At 43.1% G+C, this 24,103-nt stretch overlaps 1 long non-coding RNA gene across 1 annotated transcript; it reads right to left on the bottom strand.

Moving 5' to 3' along the window:
* Positions 1 to 2,634: 2,634 nt before the first annotated feature.
* Positions 2,635 to 15,423, bottom strand: LOC140466520 (uncharacterized). The gene is made up of 3 exons (XR_011955219.1): positions 15,359 to 15,423; positions 8,972 to 9,067; positions 2,635 to 2,690 (listed from the first exon to the last, which is right to left on the bottom strand). It is a non-coding gene; the product is annotated as an uncharacterized lncRNA (long non-coding RNA).
* Positions 15,424 to 24,103: the final 8,680 nt, after the last annotated feature.

Below are 24,103 nucleotides of genomic sequence, written 5' to 3' on the forward strand. Positions count from 1 at the left end.
ACACTGACCCATCTATCGTACTCGTATTAAAGTGTTCCCAGTCAATATTTGGAAAGTTGAAGTCCCTCATGACAACTACCCTTTCTCTCTCACTACTATCGAGAATCATCTTTGCTATCCTTTCCTCTACATCTCTGGAACTATTCGGAGGCTAATAGAAAACTCCCAACATGGTGACCTCTCCTTTCCTGTTTCTGATCTCAGCCCATACGACCTCAGTTGACAAACCACTAAACATCCTTTCTGCAACATTAATACGATCCTTGACCAAGAATGCCACACCTCCCCCTCTTTAACCATCTTCTCTGTTCTTACTGAAACATCTCATCCTGGAAACTGCAACAACCATTCCTCTCCCTGCTCTGTCCATGTCTCCAAAATGGCCACAACATCGAAGTCCCAGGTACCAACCCATGCTGCAAGATCACCCACCTTATTCTGGGTGCTCCTGGCGTTGAGGTAACCACCCTTCAAACCATCCTCTTGCTTGCTGGTGCCACCTTCCATCCCTGAAACGTGATTTCGGACCTCCCTACTCTCAACCTTTTCTATACTCGAACTTCAACTTTGGTTCCCATCTCCCTGCTATATTAGTTGAAATCCACCCCAACAGCCTTACCAAACCCCTCCCCCACCCTCAGGATATTGGTACCATTCTGGTTCAGATGGGTTTCTCAGTGAATTTCCACAGCTGATCGAGTTCCAGCTGCCATTTCCAATAAACTTCCTTAATTTCCACGAAACTGCCTATTTATTTGCATCTACAAATTTCATAAAACTGCCTTGCAGATTCTCATCCAAATCATTGATATAAACAATAAAATGCAAAGGGCCCAGCGCCAACGCCTGAGGCAGTCCATTTGTCACAGGCCTCCACTCCAATAAACATCCTTCGACTCTTACTCTCTGCTTTTCACCATAAAGCCAATATTATATATATTTTGCCAGATCCCAGTGGATTCCATGCGATCTTATCTTCCAGAGTAACTTAACATGTGGATATTAATCAAAGGCCTTACTGAAATCCATAATGACTACGTCCACTGTGGCCTCATCAACCTTACTTGTCACTTCGACATAAAAATATATTTTGCCCAACATGATTTCCCATGCTGACAAAGTTTTGCAGACTACTCCTAATCAAACTCTGTCTTTCGAAATGCATATACACATTGCATTTCAGAATCTTCTCAAGTAACTTAATTTCTACAGATGTCAGGCTTGCTGGTCGAAAGTTCCTGGGTTTTTCCAGTGCATCTGTTCTTGAATAAGGGGACAATATTTGCCACCCTCCAGTCTTTTAGAACCTCTCCTCTGGCTAGCTATTACGTTAAAACATCAGTCGGGTCTCCCACAATGTATCTTCTAGCCTCTTTCAGTGTTTTTCTTTATCTCTGAACAGGACCAGGAGGTTTATCCACCTTCACACATTCTAAAGCATCCAATATCAAATCTACTTTGATTGTCACCAAGACATGGTCATTAACTTCCCAAGTTCTCAAGGCTTCATGTCTTTCTCCACTTTAAGGACAGAGGAGAAGCATTCATTGGGTATCCCGTGCATTTCCTGTGGTTCCACAAATCTTCTATGGTCTTTGAACAGTCCAATTCTCTCTGTTTTGTTTTAATATATATTTTCCTTTAATATATATATATATATGTATATATTTTTTAAAGAATTTCTTTGTTTTCTCCTTAATCCTCTCAATCACAAGTATTTCGTACTCTGTTTGCACCTTTCCGTTTTCAGTCCTCAGTAAACTGTATCTTCTGCATATATCCAGGGATTCCGTTAAACCCAACTGCTGGTAACTGAGCTATGCCTCTTTCTTTCTTTTTCTGGTCAAAGCATCAATATCTATTTCTGCCAAATTTGCCCTTCATTCTCAAAGGAACGTACAGAGCCTAAATTCTGGCTATCTGACTTTTAAAAGCATTCCTACATGTTGGGGTCCCTTTCCCTGCAGCAAACTACTCCAATCAACTTCTACAAACTCCTGTCTAATCTTTTCAATTTCCATCTTGCCCCAAATTGGAACTTGAATCTGCGGACCAAATTTGTCCCTCCGGATAACTATATTAAAATTAGTAGAAGTATGGTCGCTGGTTCAGAAGTGCTTCACCACTGTCACCTGTGTCACCTGCTCTGCCATACTTCGCAAGTCTATTTCGGTATTTGCCCCTTCTCGACTTGTACCCTCCATAACCTGCATGTGGACACTTGTCTGAACGCACTTAAAACATTCCAACACATCTAAACGCTTAACGCTGGGCAAGTCCCAGTCTGTGCAAGTCCCAGTCTCCTCTATGTCTCCCGAGTGTTTCTTCATATTTTCCCTATAATTGCCATTGACTATTTGAGGGCCTATAGTATCACCTCAAATAACGTCATTATTCCCTTCATCACTTCATGGCCCGTCAGTTATTTCATTTTTTAATGCAGCTGCATTACTCGCCTTGATCAAGAAAAAACCCTTCTCTCTTTCTATCATCTCTATCCCGCCTAAGGCACATGTCCCCTGGAACATTAAGCTGTGTGCATTAATTCCTGCTCCGTGAATAATTCTTTTCAGCGATTCTGCTCTGGCTATTACCTGCTTCTGTAGACACTGGTCGGCTTAATGATGAACTTTCCTCCGGTTCCCAAGTGGAATTTTTAATGTCGTTCCCAATTTCCGTGGTGCTTGGATCTGAGGGAATGGAGATTGAAGAACGATTCTAAAAATGGAACTTTTAAATTCAGATATTCCTCAATAATTCTCAGTGTTTCACGTATTTCAAGAGACAATAGCCTAGTATTACTTTCAATATGTGATGAATCTAGAAACTTACCGAACGTTTTGGGGACCTGGGCTCAAATATTGACACAGCAGAATGTGAAATTCTAATTCGAGAAAACCAAATCTGGAATGAATAATGTGTGAGTGCAGTGAAACCATGGTGAATTGGTGAAAAAATACAAGCATCTGGTTCATTAATCTCCTTCAGTGAAGGAACCGTCACCTTGGCTCGACTGCAAGTGGGTCCAGATCAATAGCAATGTGGTTGACTTCCAAACCCTCTGAAATGGCCAAGCTCGCTATCCAGTTTCACCAATCGCTTCGAAGTCTCAACAACAAATGGAAACCTAATTGATCAACTGACATCAACCAAAGCATTGGGAAAGAAATGGTCCAAAAATCTCTCTCAACTGACAAGTCCTCCTTACTAACATCTAGCAACAGTGCTAACTTGGCGAAAGGTGTTTCAAAGATTTGTTGGCCAGTAGCCTATTTTACTTGTGCAATCGACGTTTGGAAGAAAATGACGAGGCACCACTATTGGCATCCTAGTTATGTCCTGTCCTGCCGGCTGGATAGTCCCAGAAGAGGTGGCAGCACAGCAGTTTACAATCGGACAGGGAGTTGGCCTGAAAGTCCTCAGCGTGGACTCCAGTCCCATTCCATCGCATGACTCGGAATAAACGTGATTAAGGAAACCTCTGATGATCGTCACGGACGAGCCACCCACACAAGATGAGTTAGTGCTGCTATATGTTGAAAATAACATTTGATTAGCATCGAAGGTGTCAAGGATAAAAACTGTAAAATATGATTTGGAGATGCAATCGGGTTAGGGTTAGGGAGGGAAAACCTATTCCATTTCCATCGCAGCGTACAACACATTATCAATGAGGATGAGCACCTCGCCTAGACCATCCCCACACCTCCACTGCTCGCCCTTAAACAAACTCCAAACTTCAATCAGGTCATTGCTTTCACCAAAACACCCGGCTTTCAAGACAACTCCAAACAACCTTGTCATGGTAGACGCTACAAGATGTGTCATAGTTTGGACATGGATACCAACATTTCGCATGGGGACACCTCCTACCGTGTACGTGGCAGATACTCATGCGACACAGCCAATGTTGTCTATCTCAAACGCTGCAGGTCAGGATGCCCTGAGAAATGGTACATTGGGGAAACCAAGCAGAGGCTAAAACAACGGATGAATGGACACCACACAACAATCAAGAGAGTGGGGTGTTCCCTCCCAGTTGGAGAACACTTCAGCGGTCTGGGACATTCAACCTTGGATCTTTCGGTGACCATTCTCCAAGACCGACTTTGGGACTGGCAGCAGCGAAAAGTGGCCGAGCAGAGGCTGACAGCTAAGTTCGCTCCCCATAGAGATAGCTTTAAATGCGTTCATGTCACACTACAGGTGACTTCATTGCACTATACATAGAAATCGATACTTGTGAATATATTTTTTATACATATACATATGCACTTGTGTATATATATTATATACATATACACACAGACAGTCCTTTCTACAAACACACCAACGCGCAAACACCCAGGCACTCGTACACACACACACATACACACACGCACTGAGGCACTCCGATGCGCATACATACATTGCTAGAGACACACACACTCCCACACTCACACATGCACCCTCTCGAAGACTAAGATCCCTTTACACTCACACAAACATTCCCTCTCCATGACACTCAGTACCTCACCCTCACTCACACACTCACACAAACATGCGTGCAGAAACATCCAATTTGTAGGGTGAATTTGTACTTGCAGAGTTACATTGCATGAATCCATGAAGGATTCTGTCAGTTCATTTTTTTGATAAGAATCAGTTTCAACATTATTGCACAGAGAGCAGCACACAGAGGTGTTAATACCCAATACATTATCTGGGTTAACAACAATTGTTCAAGTTCACTTGAGAATGCAACTTTTAAACAAGAGTTTTGTGATTTACAAATGCAAGAAGTGAAACCAACATGGTCATTCTAACAGATGAGAGACTTAACAAATAATCAGGGTATTTTTCAATGTATAGATTCAGTACTTTACACTGTAAACTACTTCCAGAAATTCTGTCTCTTACAAACATATACTCCACAATCACCTGATGAAGGAGCAGTGATTCGAAAGCTAGTGCTTCCAATTAAACTTGTTTGATTATAACCTGGTGTTGTGAAAGATTTAACTGTAAAATAGTTTGTTAGGGAATACAATATCAAACACGGACAGAGCCTTGGCAGTCGTACTGACGATCGTACTGTTCGGGTCCTGAAAGATCTTTGGGATCCTGAAGGGAGAGAATGACCAACCTCAAGTCGTTGTCCATGTAGGTACCAACGACATAGGTAGAAACAGGGATAGGGATGTAGGGCAGGATTTCAGCGAGATTGGGTAGAAGCTGAGAGCTAGAACAAACAGAGTTGTTATCTGTGATTTGTTGTCCATGCCACGTGATAGCGAGGCAAGTAACACTGAGAGATATCAACTGAACACGTGACTGCAAGAATGGTACGGGGAGAGGGTGTCAGTTTCTTGGATAATTGAGGCCCATTTTGGCGAAGGTGGGACTTCTAAAACAGGACAGTCTTCACTTGAACCAGAGAGGTAATAATATCCTGGTAGGAAATTAAGTGGCGCTATTCGGGTGGGTGTAAACCAGCTCAGCATGTGGATGGGAACTTTGAAGTGTAATTGCAATGTACGGGAGGATGACAGTAGGAAGTTACAGGTATAGGAGTTCAGGGTCACAGAAATGTGTTGCCAGACAGCAAAGTAGTTCTAATACCTCTTGCTTGTAAACCTCAATCATACCTAATCTAGTAGCCTGTATCTCAGTATTCTCCTTGACAACATTGTTGTTTTCTAGAGTGTATACTGTACAAAAGTATTCATTTATTGCTTCCCCTGTCTCATCTGACGCCACACACAACTTCCCACTACTATTGGCCCTAATCTTACTCTCGTCATTCTTTTATTCTTTAAATACCTTCAGAAAGTCTGTGGGTTTCTGTCCTATCAACCAACAAATTCTCATGTCTCCTCCTGGCTCTGCTGAGTTCTCTCTTTAGGCCTTTCCTGGATACCTTGCAACGCTCAATCGCACGAACTGAGCCTGCACATCTCATCCTCACATTAGCCTTCTTCTTCCTCTTGACGAGAGATTCCACTTACTTTGTAAACCACATTGCCCACGCTCAACAGCTTCCTCCCTGCCTGACAGGTACATACTTTTCTAGGACACAAAGGAGCTTTTCCTTGAATAAGCTCCATATTTCTAACGTGCCCATTCCCTGCTGTATCCTTCCCCATCCTATGCTTCCTGAATCTTGCCTAATCGCATCGTAATTACCTTTCCCCAGCTGTGACTCTTGCCCAGTGGTATACACCTATCCCTTTCTATCACTAAAGTCAACGTAACAGAATTGTGATCGCTATCATCAAAGTGCTCACCACACTCCAAATCTAACACCTCGCCGGTCTCCTTACCCAGCACCAAATCTAATGTGGTTTCGCCAAATGTTAGCCTGTCTACATAATATGTTAGGAAGATCTCCTGCACACACTGGACAAACACTGACCCATCTATCGTACTCGTATTAACGTGTTCCCAGTCAATATTTGGAAAGTTGAAGTTCCTCATGACAACTACTCTTTCTCTCTCACTCCTATCGAGAATCATCTTTGCTATCCTTTCCTCTACATCTCTGGAACTAATCGGAGGCTTGCAGAAAACTCCCAACATGGTGACCTCTCCTTTCCTGTTTCTGATCTCGGCCCATACTACCTCAGTTGACAAGCCACTAAACATCCTTTCTGCAACATTAATACGATCCTTGACCAAGAATGCCACACCTTCCCCTCTTTAACCATCTTCTCTGTTCTTACTTAAACATCTCAACCTAGAACCTGCAACAACCATTCCTCTCCCTGCTCCCTCCATGTCTCCAAAATGGCCACAACATCGAAGTCCCAGGTACCAACCCATGCTGCAAGATCACCCACCTTATTCTGGGTGCTCCTGGTGTTGAAGTAACCACCCTTCAAACCACCCTCTTGCTTGCTGGTGCCACCTTTCATCCCTGAAACGTGATTTCGGACCTCCCTACTCTCAACCTTTTCTATACTCGAACTTCAACTTTGGTTCCCATCTCCCTGCTGTATTAGTTGAAATCCACCTCAACAGCCTTACCAAACCCCTCCCCCACCCTCAGGATATTGGTTCCATTCTGGTTCAGATGGGTTTCTCAGTGCCTTTCCACAGCTGATCGAGTTCCAGCTGCCATTTCCAATAAACATCCTTAATTTCCACGAAACTGCCTATTTATTTGCATCTACAAATTTCATAAAACTGCCTTGCAGATTCTCATCCAAATCATTGATATAAACAATAAACAAACAAAGGGCCCAGCGCCGACGCCTGAGGCAGTCCGTTTGTCACAGGCCTCCACTCCAATAAACATCCTTCGACTCTTACTCTCTGCTTTTCACCATAAAGCCAATATTATATATATTTTGCCAGATCCCAGTGGATTCCATGCGATCTTATCTTCCAGAGTAACTTAACATGTGGATATTAATCAAAGGCCTTACTGAAATCCATAATGACTACGTCCACTGTGGCCTCATCAACCTTACTGGTCTCTTCGACAAAAAAAATCTATTTTGCCCAACATGATTTCCCATGCTGACAAAGTTTTGCAGACTACTCCTAATCAAACTCTGTCTTTCGAAATGCATATATACATTGCATATCAGAATCTTCTCAAGTAACTTAATTTCTACAGATGTCAGGCTTGCTGGTCTATAGTTCCTGGGTTTTTCCATTGCATCTGTTCTTGAATAAGGGTACAATATTTGCCACCCTCCACTCGTCTGGAACCTCTCCTCTGGCTAGCTTTTATGTTAAAACATCAGTCGGGGCTCCCACAATGTATCTTCTAGCCTCTTTCAGTGTTTTTCTTTATCTCTGAACAGGACCAGGAGGTTTATCCACCTTCACACATTCTAAAGCATCCAATATCAAATCTACTTTGATTGTCACCAAGACATGATCATTAACTTCCCAAGTTCTCAAGGCTTCATGTCTTTCTCCACTTTAAACACAGAGGAGAAGCATTCATTGAGTATCCCGTGCATTTCCTGTGGTTGCACAAAGAGATGTCTTCTACGGTCTTTGAAAAGTCCAATTCTCTCTGTTTTGTTTTAATATATATATATATATTTTTTTTTTAAAAAAAGTATTTCTTTGTTTTCTCCTTAATCCTCTCAGTTACAAATATTTCGTACTCTGTTTGCACCTTTCCATTTTCAGTCCTCAGTAAACTGTATCTTCTGCATATATCCAGGGATTCCGTTAAACCCAACTGCTGGTAACTGAGCAATGCCTCTTTCTTTCTTTTTTCTGGTCAAAGTCTCAGTATCTTTTACTGCCAAATTTGCCCTTCATTCTCAATGAAACATACAGACCCTAGATTCTGGCTATCCGACTTTTAAAAGCATTCCCACATGTTGGGGTTCCTTTCCCTGCAGCAAACCACTCCAATCAACGTCTACAAACTCTTGTCTAATCATTTCAATTTCCATCTTGCCCCAAATTGGAACTTGAATCTGGGGACCAAATTTGTCCTTCCGGATAACTATATTAAAATTAGTAGAAGTATGGTCACTGGTTCAGAAGTGCTTCACCACTGTCACCTGTGTCACCTGCTCTGCCCTACTTCGCAAGTCTATTTCGGTATTTGCCCCTTCTCGACTTGTACCCTCCATAAACTGCATGTGGACACTTGTCTGAACGCACTTAAAACATTCCAACTCATCGAAACGCTTAACGCTGTGCAAGTCCCAGTCTGTGCAAGTCCCAGTCTCCTCTATGTCTCCCTAGTGTTCCTTCATATTTTCCCTATAATTCCCATTGACTATTTGAGGGCCTATAGTATAACCTCAAAAAAGTCATTATTCTCTTCATCACTACATGGCCCGTCAGTTATTTCATTTTCTAATGCAGCTGCATTACTCGCCTTGATCAAAAAAAACGTCTTCTCTCTTTCTATCATCTCTGTCCCGCCTCAGGCACATGTCCCCTGGAACATTAAGCTGTGTGCATTAATGCCTGCTCCGTGAATAATTCTTTTCAGCGATTCAGCTCTGGATATTACCTGCTTCTGTAGTCACTGCTCGGTTTAATGATGAACTTTCCTCCGGTTCCCAAGTGGAATTTTTAATGTCGTTCCCAATTTCCGTGGTGCTTGGATCTGAGGGAATGGAGATTGAAGAACGATTCTAAAAATGCAACTTTTAAATTCAGATATTCCTCAATAATTCTCAGTGTTTCACGTATTTCAAGAGACAATAGCCTAGTATTACTTTCAATATTTGACGAATCCAGAAACTTACAGAACGTTTTGGGGACCTGGGCTCAAATATTGACACAGCAGAATGTGAAATTCTAATTCGAGAAAACCAAATCTGGAATGAATAATGTGTGAGTGCAGTGAAACCATGGTGAATTGGTGAAAAAATACAAGCATCTGGTTAATTAATCTCCTTCAGTGAAGGAACCGTCACCTTGGCTCGACTGCAAGTGGGTCCAGATCAATAGCAATGTGGTTGACTTCCAATCCCTCTGAAATGGCCAAGCTAGCAATCCAGTTTCACCAATCGCTTCGAAGTCTCAACAACAAATGGAAACTGAATGGATCAACTGTCATCAACCAAAGCATTGGGAAAGAAATGGTCCAAAAATCTCTCTCAACTGACAAGTCCTCCTTACTAACATCTAGCAACAGTGCTAACTTGGCGAAAGGTATTTCAAAGATTAGTTCGCTAGTTGCCTATTTTACTTGTGCAATCGACATTTGGAAAAAAATGACAAGGCACCACTATTGCCATCCTAGTTATGTCCTGTCCTGCCGGCTGGATAGTCCCAGAAGAGGTGGCAGCACAGCAGTTTACAATCGGACAGGGAGTTGGCCTGAAAGTCCTCAGCGTGGACTCCAGTCCCATTCCATCGCATGACTCGGAATAAACGTGATTAAGGAAACCTCTGATGATCGTCACGTACGAGCCACCCACACAAGATGAGTTAGTGCTGCTATATGTTGAAAGAAGCATTTGATAAGCATCGAAGGTGTCAAGGATGAAAACTGTAAAATATGATTAGGAGATGCAATAGGGTTAGGGTTAGGGAGCGGAAAACCTAATCCATTTCGTTCGCAGCGTTCAACACATTATCAATGAGGATGAGCACCTCGCTAAGATCATCCCCACACCTCCACTGCTCGCCCTTAAACAAACTCCAAACTTGAAACAGGTCATTGCTTTCACCAAACTGCCTGGCTTTCAAGACAACTCCATACAACCCTGTCATGGTAGACGCGGCAAGATGTGTCATAGTGTGTACATGGATACCAACTTTTCGTATGGGGACACCTCCTACCGTGTACGTGGCAGATACTCATGCGACTCAGCCAATGTTGTCTATATCAAACGCTGCAGGCAAGGATGCCCTGAGAAATGGTACGTTGGGGAAACCAAGCAGAGGCTAAAACAACGGATGAATGGACACCACACAACAATCAATAGAGTGGGGTGTTCCCTCCCAGTTGGAGAACACTTCAGCGGTCTGCGACATTCAACCTTGGATCTTTCGGTGACCATTCTCCAAGACCGACTTTGGGACTGGCAGCAGCGAAAAGTGGCCGAGCAGAGGCTGATAGCGAAGTTCTCTCCCAATAGGGATAGCCTTAAAAGCGTTCATGTCACACTACAGGTGACTTCATTGCACTATACATAGAAATCGATACTTGTGAATGTATTTTTTATACATATACATATGCACTTGTGTAGATATATTATATACATATACGCACAGACAGTCCTTTCTACAAACACACCAACGCGCACACACCCTGGCACTCGTACACACACACACGTACACACACGCACTGAGGCACTCCGATGCGCATACATACATTGCTAGAGACACACACACTCCCACACTCACACATGCACCCTCTCAAACACGAAGATCCCTTTACACTAACACAAACATTCTCTCTCCATGACACTCAGTACCTCACCCTCACTCACACACTCACACAAAAATGCGTGCAGAAACATCTAATTTTGTTGGGTGAATTTGTACTTGCAGAGTTCCATTGCATGAATCCATAAAGGATTCCGACAGTTCATTTTTTAGATTAGAATCAGTTTCAACATTATGGCACAGAGAGCAGCACACAGAGGTGTTAATACCCAATACATTATCTGGGCTGACAACAATTGTTCAAGTTCACTTGAGAATGCAACTTTTAAACAAAAGTTTCGTGATTTACAAATGATAGAAGTGAAACCAACATGGTCATTCTAACAGATGAGAGACTTAACAAATAATCAGGGTATTTTTCAATGCATAGATTCAGTACTTTACACTGTAAACTTCTTCCAGAAATTCTGTCTCTTACAATCATGTACTCCACAATCACCTGATGAAGGAGCAGTGATTCGAAAGCTAGTGCTTCCAATTAAACCTGTTTAACTATAACCTGGTGTTGTGAAAGTTTTAACTGTAAAACAGTTTGTTAGGGAATACAATATCAAACACGGACAGAGCCTTGGCAGTCGTACTGACGATCGCACTGTTCGGGTCGTGAAAGATCTTTGGGGTCCTGAAGGGAGAGAATGACCAACCTCAAGTCGTTGTCCATGTTACCAACGACATAGGTAGAAAGAAGGATAGGGATGTAGTACAGGATTGCAGGGAGATAGGGTGGAAGCTGAGAGCTAGAACAAACAGAGTTGTTATCTGTGATTTGTTGTCCATGCCACGTGATAGCGAGGCATGTAATACTGAGAGATATCAACTGAACACGTGGCTGCAAGGATGGTACAGGGGGGAGGGTTTCAGGTTCTTGGATAATTGGGGCCCATTTACGGGAATGTGGGACTTGTACATACAGGACATTCTTCACTTGAACCAGAGAGGTACGAATATCCTGGTGGGAAATTTACTGGTGCTATTCGGGTGGGTGTAAACCAGCTCAGCAGGTGGATCAGGACCTTGAGGAGTAATTGCAATTTACGGGAAGATGAGAGTAGGAAGGACAGGGATAGGAGTTCAGGGTCACAGAAATGTGTTGGCAGACAGCAAAGTAGTTCTAATACCTCTTCCTTGTAAACCTCAATCATACCTAATCTAGTAGCCTGTATCTCAGTATTCTCCTTGACAACATTGTTGTTTTCTAGAGTGTACACTCTAGAAAAGTATTCATTTATTGCTTCCCCTGTCTCCTCTGACGCCACACACAACTTCCCACTCCTCTTGGCCCTAATCTTACTCTCGTCATTCTTTTATTCCTTAAATACCTACAGAAAGCCTGAGGGTTTCTATCCTATCAACCAACAAATTCTCATGTCTCCTCCTGGCTCTTCTGAGTTCTCTCTTTAGGTCTTTCCTGGCTACCTTGCAACGCTCAATCGCCCTAACTGAGCCTGCACATCTCATCCTAACATTAGCCTTCTTCTTCCTCTTGACGAAAGATTCCACTTCCTGTGTAAACCACATTGCCCACGCTCAACTGCTTCCTCCCTGCCTGACAGGTACATACTTATCCAGGACACAAAGGAGCTTTTCCTTGAATAAGTTCCATATTTCTAACGTGCCCATTCCCTGCTGTATCCTTCCCCATCCTATGCTTCCTGAATCTTGCCTAATCGCATCGTAATTACCTTTCCCCAGCTGTGACTCTTGCCCAGTGGTATACCCCTATCCCTTTCTATTACTAAAGTCAACGTAACAGAATTGTGATCGCTATCATCAAAGTGATCATCTAACTCCAAATCTAACACCTGGCCGGGCTCATTACCCAGCACCAAATTAAATGTGGTTTCGCCACATGTTAGCCTGTCTACATAATGTGTCAGGAAGCTCTCCTGCACACACTGGACAAACACTGACCCATCTATCGTACTCGTATTAAAGTGTTCCCAATCAATATTTGGAAAGTTGAAGTCCCTCATGACAACTACCCAGTCTCACTCACTCCTATCGAGAATCATCTTTGCTATCCTTTCCTCTACATCTCTGGAACTATTCGGAGGCTTCAATAAAACTCCCAACATGGTGACCTCTCCTTTCCTGTTTCTGATCTCGGCCCATACTACCTCAGTTGACAAGCCACTAAACATCCTTTCTGCAACATTAATACGATCCTTGACCAAGAATGCCACACCTCCCCCTCTTTAACCATCTTCTCTGTTCTTACTGAAACATCTCATCCTGGCACCTGCAACAACCATTCCTCTCCCTGCTCTCTCCATGTCTCCAAAATGGCCACAACATCGAAGTCCCAGGTACCAACCCATGCTGCAAGATCACCCACCTTATTCTGGGTGCTCCTGGTGTTGAAGTAACCACCCTTCAAACCACCCTCTTGCTTGCTGGTGCCACCTTTCATCCCTGAAACGTGATTTCGGACCTCCCTACTCTCAACCTTTTCTATACTCGAACTTCAACTTTGGTTCCCATCTCCCTGCTGTATTAGTTGAAATCCACCCCAACAGCCCTACCAAACCACTCCCCCACTTTCAGGATATTGGTACCATTCTGGTTCAGATGGGTTTCTCAGTGCCTTTCCACAGCTGATCGAGTTCCAGCTGCCATTTCCAATAAACTTCCTTAATTTCCACGAAACGGCCTATTTATTTGCATCTACAAATTTCATAAAACTGCCTTGCAGATTCTCATCCAAATCATTGATATAAACAATAAACAAACAAAGGGCCCAGCGCCGACGCCTGAGGCAGTCCGTTTGTCACAGGCCTCCACTCCAATAAACATCCTTCGACTCTTACTCTCTGCTTTTCACCATAAAGCCAATATTATATATATTTTGCCAGATCCTAGTGGATTCCATGCGATCTTATCTTCCAGAGTAACTTAACATGTGGATATTAATCAAAGGCCTTACTGAAATCCATAATGACTACGTCCACTGTGGCCTCATCAACCTTACTGGTCTCTTCGACAAAAAAAATCTATTTTGCCCAACATGATTTCCCATGCTGACAAAGTTTTGCAGACTACTCCTAATCAAACTCTGTCTTTCGAAATGCATATATACATTGCATATCAGAATCTTCTCAAGTAACTTAATTTCTACAGATGTCAGGCTTGCTGGTCTATAGTTCCTGGGTTTTTCCAGTGCATCTGTTCTTGAATAAGGGTACAATATTTGCCACCCTCCAGTCTTCTGGAACCTCTCCACTGGCTAGTTATTATGTTGAAACATCAGTCAGGGTTCCCACAATGTATCTTCTAGCCTCTTTCAGTGTTTTTCTTTATCTCTGAACAGGACCAGGAGGTTTATCCACCTTCACACATTATAAAGCATCCAATATCAAATCTACTTTGATTGTCACCAAGACATGATCATTAACTTCCCAAGTTCGCAAGGCTTCATGTCTTTCTCCACTTTAAGCACAGAGGAGAAGCATTCATTGAGTATCCCGTGCATTTCCTGTGCTTGCACAATGAGATGTCTTCTACGGTCTTTGAACAGTCCAATTCTCTCTGTTTTGTTTTAATATATATTTTCCTTATATATATATATATATTTTTAAAAAGTATTCCTTTGTTTTCTCCTTATACCTCTCAGTTAAAAATATTTCGTACTCTGTTTGCACCTTTCCGTTTTCAGTCCTCAGTAAACTGTATCTTCTGCATATATCCAGGGATTCCGTTAAACCCAACTGCTGGTAACTGAGCTATGCCTCTTTCTTTTTTTTTTCTGTTCATAGCCTCAGTATCTTTTTCTGCCAAATTTGCCCTTCATTCTCAAAGAAACATACAGACCCTAGATTCTGGCTATCTGACTTTTAAAAGCATTCCCACATGGTGGGGTCCCTTTCCCTGCAGCAAACCACTCCAATCAACTTCTAAAAACTCCTGTCTAATCAATTCAATTTCCATCTTGCCCCAAATTGGAACTTGAATCTGGGGACCAAATTTGTCCCTCCGGATAACTATATTAAAATTAGTAGAAGTATTGTCACTGGTTCAGAAGTGCTTCACCACTGTCACCTGTGTCACCTGCTCTGCCCTACTTCGCAAGTCTATTTGCGGTATTTGCCCCTTCTCGACTTGTACCCTCCATAACCTGTATGTGGACACTTGTCTGAACGCACTTAAAACATTCCAACTCATCGAAACGCTTAACGCTGTGCAAGTCCCAGTCTGTGCAAGTCCCAGTCTCCTCTATGTCTCCCTAGTGTTCCTTCATATTTTCCCTATAATTCCCATTGACTATTTGAGGGCCTCTAGTATCACCTCAAAAAACGTCATTACTCCCTTCATCACTACATGGCCCGTCAGTTATTTCATTTTCTAATGCAGCTGCATTACTCGCCTTGATCAAAAAAAAGGTCTTCTCTCTTTCTATCATCTCTATCCCGCCTCAGGCACATGTCCCCTGGCACATTAAGCTGTGTGCATTTATTCCTGCTCCGTGAATAATTCTTTTCAGCGATTCAGCTCTGGCTCTTACCTGCTTCTGTAGTCACTGCTCGGTTTAATGATGAACTTTCCTCCGGTTCCCAAGTGGAATTTTTAATGTCGTTCCCAATTTCCATGGTGTTTGGATCTAAGGGAATGGAGATTGAAGAACGATTCTAAAAATGGACCTTTTAAATTCAGGTATTCCTCAATAATTCTCAGTGTTTCACGTATTTCAAGAGACAATAGCCTTGTATTACTTTCAATATGTGACGAATCCAGAAACTTACAGAACGTTTTGGGGACCTGGGCTCAAATATTGACACAGCAGAATGTGAAATTCTAATTCGAGAAAACCAAATCTGGAATGAATATTGTGTGAGTGCAGTGAAACAATGGTGAATTGGTGAAAAAATACAAGCATCTGGTTCATTAATCTTCTTCAGTGAAGGAACCGTCACCTTGGCTCGACTGCAAGTGGGTCCAGATCAATAGCAATATGGTTGACTTCCAATCCCTCTGAAATGGTCAACCTAGCTATCCAGTTTCACCAATCGCTTCGAAGTCTCAACAACAAATGGAAACTGAATGGATCAACTGACATCAACCAAAGCATTGGGAAAGAAATAGTCCAAAAATCTCTCTCAACTGACAAGTGCTCCTTACTAACATCTAGCAACAGTGCTAACTTGGCGAAAGGTATTTCAAAGATTAGTTGGCCAGTAGCCTATTTGACTTGTGCAATCGACATTTGGAAGAAAATGACAAGGCACCACTATTGGCATCCTAGTTATGTCCTGTCCTGCCGGCTGGATAGTCCCAGAAGAGGTGGCAGCACAGCAGTTTACAATCGGACAGGGAGTTGGCCTGAAAGTCCTCAGCGTGGACTCCAGTCCCACTCCATCGCATGACTCGGAATAAACGTGATTAAGGAAACCTCTGATGATCGTCACGTACGAGCCACCCACACAAGATGAGTTAGTGCTGCTATATGTTGAAAAAATCATTTGATAAGCATCGAAGGTGTCAAGGATAAAAACTGTAAAATATGATTTGGAGATGCAATCGGGTTAGGGTTAGGGAGGGGAAAACCTATTCCATTTACTTCGCAGCGTACAACACATTATCAATGAGGATGAGCACCTCGCCAAGACCATCCCCACACCTCCACTGCTCGCCCTTAAACAAACTCCAAACTTCAATCAGGTCATTGCTTTCACCAAAACACCCGGCTTTCAAGACAACTCCAAACAACCTTGTCATGGTAGACGCTGCAAGATGTGTCATAGTTTGGACATGGATACCAACATTTCGCATGGGGACACCTCCTACCGTGTACGTGGCAGATACTCATGCGACTCAGCCAATGTTGTCTGTCTCAAACGCTGCAGGTAAGGATGCCCTGAGAATTGGTACGTTAGGGAAACCAAGCAGAGGCTAAAACAACGGATGAATGGACACCACACAACAATGAAAAGAGTGGGGTGTTCCCTCCCAGTTGGAGAACACTTCAGCCGTCTTGGACATTCAACCTTGGATCTTTCGGTGACCATTCTCCAAGACCGACTTTGGGACTGGCAGCAGCGAAAAGTGGCCGAGCAGAGGCTGATAGCTATGTTCGCTCCCCATAGGGATAGCCTTAATTGTGTTCATGTCACACTACAGGTGACTATACATAGAAATCAACACTTGTGTTTATATATATTTATATATATATATATATATATATAAATATATATAAACACAAGTGTTGATTTCTATGTATAGTCACCTGTAGTGTGACATGAACACAATTAAGGCTATCCCTATGGGGAGCGAACATAGCTATCAGCCTCTGCTCGGCCACTTTTCGCTGCTGCCAGTCCCAAAGTCGGTCTTGGAGAATGGTCACCGAAAGATCCAAGGTTGAATGTCCCAGACGGCTGAAGTGTTCTCCAACTGGGAGGGAACACCCCACTCTTTTCATTGTATATATATATATATATATATATACACTTGTGTATAAATATAATATATATATATATATACACACAGACAGTCCTTTCCACACGCACACCAACGCGCACACACCCAGGCTTTCATACACACACACACACATTCACACACGCACTGAGGCACTCCGATGCGCATACACACATTCCTATAAACACACACACTCCCACACACACACATGCAACCTCTCACAGACTAAGATCCTTTACACTCACACAAACATTCTCTCTCCATGACACTCAGAACCACTCCCTCTCTCACACACTCACACAAACATGCGTGCAGAAACATCTAATTTTGTGGGGTGAATTTGTACTTGCAGACTTACAGTGTATGAATTCATGAAAGATTCTGTCAGTTCATTTTTTAGATTAGAATCAGTTTAAACATTATGGCACAGAGAGCAGCACACAGAGGTGTTAATACCCAATACGTGATCTGGGTTGACAACAATTGTTAAAGTTCACTTGAGAATGCAACTTTTAAACAAAAGTTTTGTGATTTACAAATGAAAGAAGTGAAACCAACAAGGTCATTCTAACAGATGAGAGACTTAACAAATAATCAAGGTATTTTTGAATGTATAGATTCAGTACTTTACACTGTAAACTTCTTCTACAAATTCTGTCTCTTACAATCATGTACTCCACAATCACTTGATGAAGGAGCAGTGCTTCGAAAGCTAGTGCTTCCAATTAAACCTGATTGACTATAACCTGGTGTTGTGAAAGTTTTAACTGTAAAATAGTTTGTTCGGGAATACAATATCAAACACAGACAGAGCCTTGGCAATCGGACTGACGATCGAACTGTTCGGGTCCAGAAAGATCTTTGGGGTCCTGAAGGGAGAGAGTGACCAACCGCAAGTCGTTGTCCATGTAGGTACCAACGACATAGGTAGAAAGAGGGATAGGGATGTCGGGCAGGATTTCAGGGAGCTAGGGTGGAAGCTGAGAGCTAGAACAAACAGAGTTGTTATCTGTGATTTGTTGTCCATACCACGTACAGGAGGGATGATTTCAGGTTCTTGGATAATTGGGGCCCATTTAGGGGAAGGTGGGACTTGTACAAGCAGGACAGTCTTCACTTGAACCAGAGAGGTATTAATATCCTGGTGGGAAATTTAGTGGTGCTATTCGGTTGCGTGAAAACCAGCTCAGCAGGTGGATGGGAACATTGAGGTGTAATTGCAATGTACGTGAGGATAAGAGTAGGAAGGACAGGGATAGGATTTCAAGGTCAGAGAAATATGTTGGCAGACAGCAAAGTAGTTCTAATACCTTTTCCTTGTAAACCTCAATCATATCTAATCTAGAAGCCTGTATCTCAGTATTCTCCTTGACAACATTGTTGTTTTCTAGAGTGAATAATGTAGAAAAGTATTCATTTATTGATTCCCCTATCTCCTCTGACTACACACACAACTTCCCACTACTATTGTCCCTAATCGTACTTTCGTCATTCTTTTATTCCTTAAATACCTGCAGAAAGCCTGAGGGTTTACACTGATCCTATCCACCAAGTAATTCTCATGTCTTCTCCTGGCTCTTCTGAGCTCTCTCTTTAAGCCATTCCTGGTTCCCTTGCAACCCCCACCCCCGCCCCCCCCCCAATTGAGCCTCCACATCTCATCCTAACATAAACCATCTTCTTCCTCTTGACCAGAGATTCCACTTGCTTTGTAAACTACGTTTCCCTCGCTCCATAGCTTCCTCCCTGCCTGACAGGTACATACTTACAAAGGACACACAGAAGCATTTCCTTCATAAGCTCCACATTTCTAACGTGCTGTATCCTTCCCCATCCAATGTTTCGTAAATCTTGCCTAATTGCATCGTAATTGCCTTTCCCCCAGCTGTAACAATTGCCACTGGTATACACCTAGCCCTTTCTATCACTAAAGTAAACATAACAGAATTGTGATCGCTATCACCAAAGTGCTCACCTACCTCCAAATCTAACACCTGGCTGGGCTCATTACACAGTACCCTCTCTCCCTTGTAGCCCTGCACACGGAAGTAAAAAAAAACACCATTTCGCCTTGGACAACACATCTATCCTGAGACAGGCTAAGCAAAGACATGCCAGAGAATTCCTAGAGGCATGGCACTCCAACCACAACGCCATAAACAAACACATAGATCAAGATGCCATCTATTAACCCCTCAGAAAATGAACAGGAAATGACATAACCACAAACCATAGGAACCCGATCCAAGAGAAAGATATAAATAGAAAACAGAATACAACAGCTTTGCTTCACTTGGAGGTCGCCACTGATGATGTTACCTAGCCAGGTAAGGAAAAGTCTGGCTATCAAACCGAAAGCTCAGAGAGCAAACCTACACCCAACAGAGATGGGTTCAAATGTGTATACTTCAACGCAAGGAGTATCAGAAATAAGGTGGGTGAACTGAAGGCGTGGATCGGTACCTGGGACTACGATGTTGTGGCCATTACAGAAACGTGGATCGAAGAGGGACAGGAATGGTTGTTGGAGGTTCCTGGTTACAGATGTTTCAGTAAGATTAGGGAAGGTGGTAAAAAAGGAGGGGGTGGCATTGCTAATTAAAAATGGTATAACGGCTGCAGAAAGGCAGTTCGAGGGGGATCTGCCTCTGGAGGTAGTATGGGCTGAAGTCAGAAATAAGAAAGTAGCAGTCACCTTGTTGGGTGTTTACTCTCGGCCCCCCAATAGCAGCAGAGATGTGGAGAAACAGATTGGGAAACAGATTTTGGAAAGGTGCAGAAGCCACAGGGTAGTAGTCATGGGCGATTTCAACTTCCCAAATATTGATTGGAAGCTCTTCAGATCAAGTAGATTGGATGGGGCAGTGTTTGTGCAGTGTGTCCAGGAAGTTTTTCAAACTCAGTATGTAGATTGTCCGACCAGAGGGGAGGCCATATTGGATTTGGTACACGGTAACGAACCGGGACAAGTGATGTGCTTGTTAGTGGGTGATCATTTTGGTGATGGTCACCACAGTTCTGTGACTTTCACCTTGGTCATGAAGAGAGATAGGTGCGTGCAACAGCGTAGGCTTCACAATTGGGGGAAGGGTAAATACGATGCTGCAAGACAGGATCTGAGGAGCATAAGTTGGGAGCATAGGCAGTCAGGGAAGGATGTCATTGAAATGTGGAACTTTTTCAAGGAACAGATACGACGTGTCCTTGATATGTATGTACCTGTCAGGCAGGAAAGAGATGGTCGTGTGAGGGAACGTTGGTTGACGAGGGAGGTTGAATGTCTTGTAAAGAGGAAGAACGAGGCTTACATAAGGTTGAGGAAACAAGGTTCAGACAGAGCATTGGAGGGATACAGGATAGCCAAGAGGGAGCTGAAGTAAGGGATGAGGAGAGCTAAGAGAGGGCATGAAAAATCTTTGTTGGGTAGATTCAAGGATAACCCCAAGGCATTTTATGCGTATGTGAGATACATGAGAATGACGAGAGCGAGGGTAGGTCCCATCAAGGACAGTAGTGGGAGGCTGTGTATTGATTCGGAAGAGACAGGAGAAGTCTTGAATGAGTACTTTTCTTCAGCATTTACAAACGAGAGGAACCGTATTGTTGAAGTGGAGTTTGTGAAACGGACTGGTAAGCTAGAAGAGATACTTGTTGGGAAGGAAGATGTGTTGAACATTTTTAACAACTTGAGGATAGACAAGTCCCCCGGGCCTGACAGGATATATCCTAGGATTATGTGTGAAGCAAGAGAGGAAATTGCAGAACCGTTGGCAATGATCTTTTCGTCTTCACTGTCAACGCGGGTGGTACCAGTGGACTGGAGAGTGGCAAATGTTGTGCCCCTGTTCAATAAAGTGTGAGGTTGGAAGGACAAATAAGAATGTCATTTTGGAAGGACAAATAAGAATGCGGAATACAGGGTTAGTGGTAGGGTTCTTAGTAAGGGAGAGGAGCAGAGAGATCTTGGGGTCTATGTTCATAGATCTTTGAAAGTTGCCACTCAGGTGGATTGAGCTTGTAAGAAGGCCTATGGTGTATTAGCGTTCATTAGCAGAGGGATTGAATTCAAGAATCGTGAAATGATGTTGCAGCTCTACAAGACCTTGCTTAGGCCATATTTGGAGTACATGTGCAGTTCTGGTCGCCTCACTTTAGGAAAGATGTGGAAGCTTTGGAAAGGGTGCAGAGAAGATTTACCAGGATGTTGCCTGGAATGGAGAGTAGGTCGTACGAGGATAGGTTGAGAGTGCGAGGCCTTTTCACATTGGAACGGCGAAGGATGAGGGGTGACTTGATAGAGGTTTATAAGATGATCAGCGCAATAGATAGAGTAGACAGTCAGAAACGTTTTCCCCGGGTACAACAGAGTGTTACAAGGGGACATAAATTTAAGGTGAAGGTGGATGGTATAGGGGTAGATTCTTTTCCCAGAGAGTGGTGGGGGCATGGAATGCGCTGCCTGTGACAGTGGCAGAGTCAAAATCATTGGCGACCTTTAAGCGGCAATTGGATAGGTACATGGATAGGTGCTTAAGCTAGGATAAATGTTTGGAACAACATCGTGGGCCGAAGGGCCTGTTCTGTGCTGTATTGTTCTATTTTCTATATTCTATGTACACCCCAGTACGAAATCTAATATGGCTTTGCCCCTTGTTGGCCTGTCTACATACTGTGTCATGAAGCCCTCCTGCACACACTGGACAAAAATTGACCCAACTATAGTACTCGTAGTATAGTGTTCCCAGTCAATATTTGGAAATTTGAAGTCCCCCAAGACAACTACCCTGTCTCTCTCATTGCTATCGAGAATCATCTTTGCTATCCTTTCCCCGACATCTCTGGAACTATTTAGAGGCCTATAGAAAACTCCCAACAGGGTGACCTCTCCTTTCCTGTTTCTAACTTCAGCCCATACTACCTCAGTCGACGAGACCCCAAACATTCTTTCTGCAACTGTAATGCTGTCCTTGACCAAGAATGCCACACCTCCCACTTTTTTACCATCTTCTATGTTCTTACTGAAACATCTACATCCTGGAACCTGCAACAACCATTCCTGATCCTGCTCTATCCATGTGTCCGAAATGGCCACAACATCGAAGTCCTAGGTACCAACCCATGCGGCAAGTTCATCCAACTTATTCCGGATGCTCCTGACGTTCCCATTTTCTGCAGTGTTTGGATCTGAAGTAATGGAGTTACAGTATAAGAATGATTCAAAGATGGAACTCTTTAATTCAGATATTTCTCAAAAAATCTCGTCGTGCCACGTATTTCATGGAGGCAAGAGCCCAGTAGCATTTTCACTGAGTTAGTAGTCTAAAAATTCAGCGAACGCTCTGGAGACCTGGTTTCAAATCTGCAGCCTGCAGATGGTGGAATTTTAATTCCATGCAAAATAACACATCTGACATGAAAAAATGACGCAACTGGCAACTTGATCTCTTTCAGGGAAGGAAACCTCATCTGCTCTGAACTACAAGTGAGTACAGATCTACAGCAACGTTCTTTACTTGCATACCCTCTGACATGTCCTAGCAAGCTATCCTTTTTCACCAATCACTTTGACGTTTCAATAAAGAAACAAATCCAGATGGATCACCTGGCATCGACCAAAGCACTGGGAAAGATCATGGTCCAATAATATTTGCCACCCTGCAAGTCCTCCTTACTAACATCTGACAATAGTGATAACTTTGCTGAAGTTATTTCACAGATTAGTCCGACATTGGCCTAACTTTGGTTGCACAGCTGACCTTGGAGACAATTAACCAGACCTCACCTTCGCCATCATAGATATGTCCTTCCCCACTTACAGGACAGTCCAGCAGAGGTGTTGGCACAGTGGCCTCCAATCGGAAGCAAGTTCACCTCGAAGTCCTCCACATGGATACTAGTCCCTTGCCATCTTGTGACGTCAGATTAAACATGGTTAAGAAAACTTATGCTGATTACCACATCTGAGGAATCAGAACTGCGAGATACTGCACAATGTATGGGATAAGCATCGAGTCTGGCATTTCAACAAACTGTATAATGGATATTTGGGAGATTGCAATATCAAACACCGACAGTGTATTAGCAGTAGCAATTTTGATCGACCTGTTTGGGTCCTAAAGATAAAGCTGCTCGAATGGAGCCATGGCAGATGGCGAGGGAACGATCAAGGGTGTAAAATACAATTGATTTCATCCTTATCACTCTGCTGAGTGCAGATACATCTGCACAAGAAAATATTGTCAAGAGTGACTACCGCATAGTTCTTGTCGAGACGAACTTGAAAACCATCCAAATTGTTAGGTGGCACTGTCACCATGCTAAATGGGACAGACGTCAAGCAGATCTAGCAATTTCAGACTCGATAAAGCCTGGTAGGACATCATCAACAACAAAACCTTCCTCGAGCAAAATCTGCAACATATTGTTGGGCATGACCCGCACTCAAACCTGAAAATTAAGTGATAGAATCAAAGTTGTTCAGTGGAATGTGCAGGAGAGTACAGCAGGAATAGCATCTAGCTATAAATGTGGTGTCAACAAAATGAAGCTGCAAAACACGGCTCCTTCGAGGGAGGGATGAGCGAGGTAGAATTGACTAGGAGATGAGCCTCGCATGAAAGGCAGTGAAACAGCAATGGCGGGAGCTTCTGGGAGTAATTAAGGAGGCACACCAGTGATTCAAACTGAGGAAAACAAACAATGGTATAGATAGGTTCAGGCAACACAGTGATGAGATAAGTCAGAGATAGCGTAAGAGCAAAACAGAGAACATATAACGTGGCGAAGGGCCGTGGGATACCGAAAGAGTGGGAAGCTCACAAAGATGAACAGAGGG

Source organism: Chiloscyllium punctatum, chromosome 43, assembly GCF_047496795.1.
Source record: "Chiloscyllium punctatum isolate Juve2018m chromosome 43, sChiPun1.3, whole genome shotgun sequence".
Taxonomy (NCBI): Eukaryota; Metazoa; Chordata; class Chondrichthyes; order Orectolobiformes; family Hemiscylliidae; genus Chiloscyllium; species Chiloscyllium punctatum.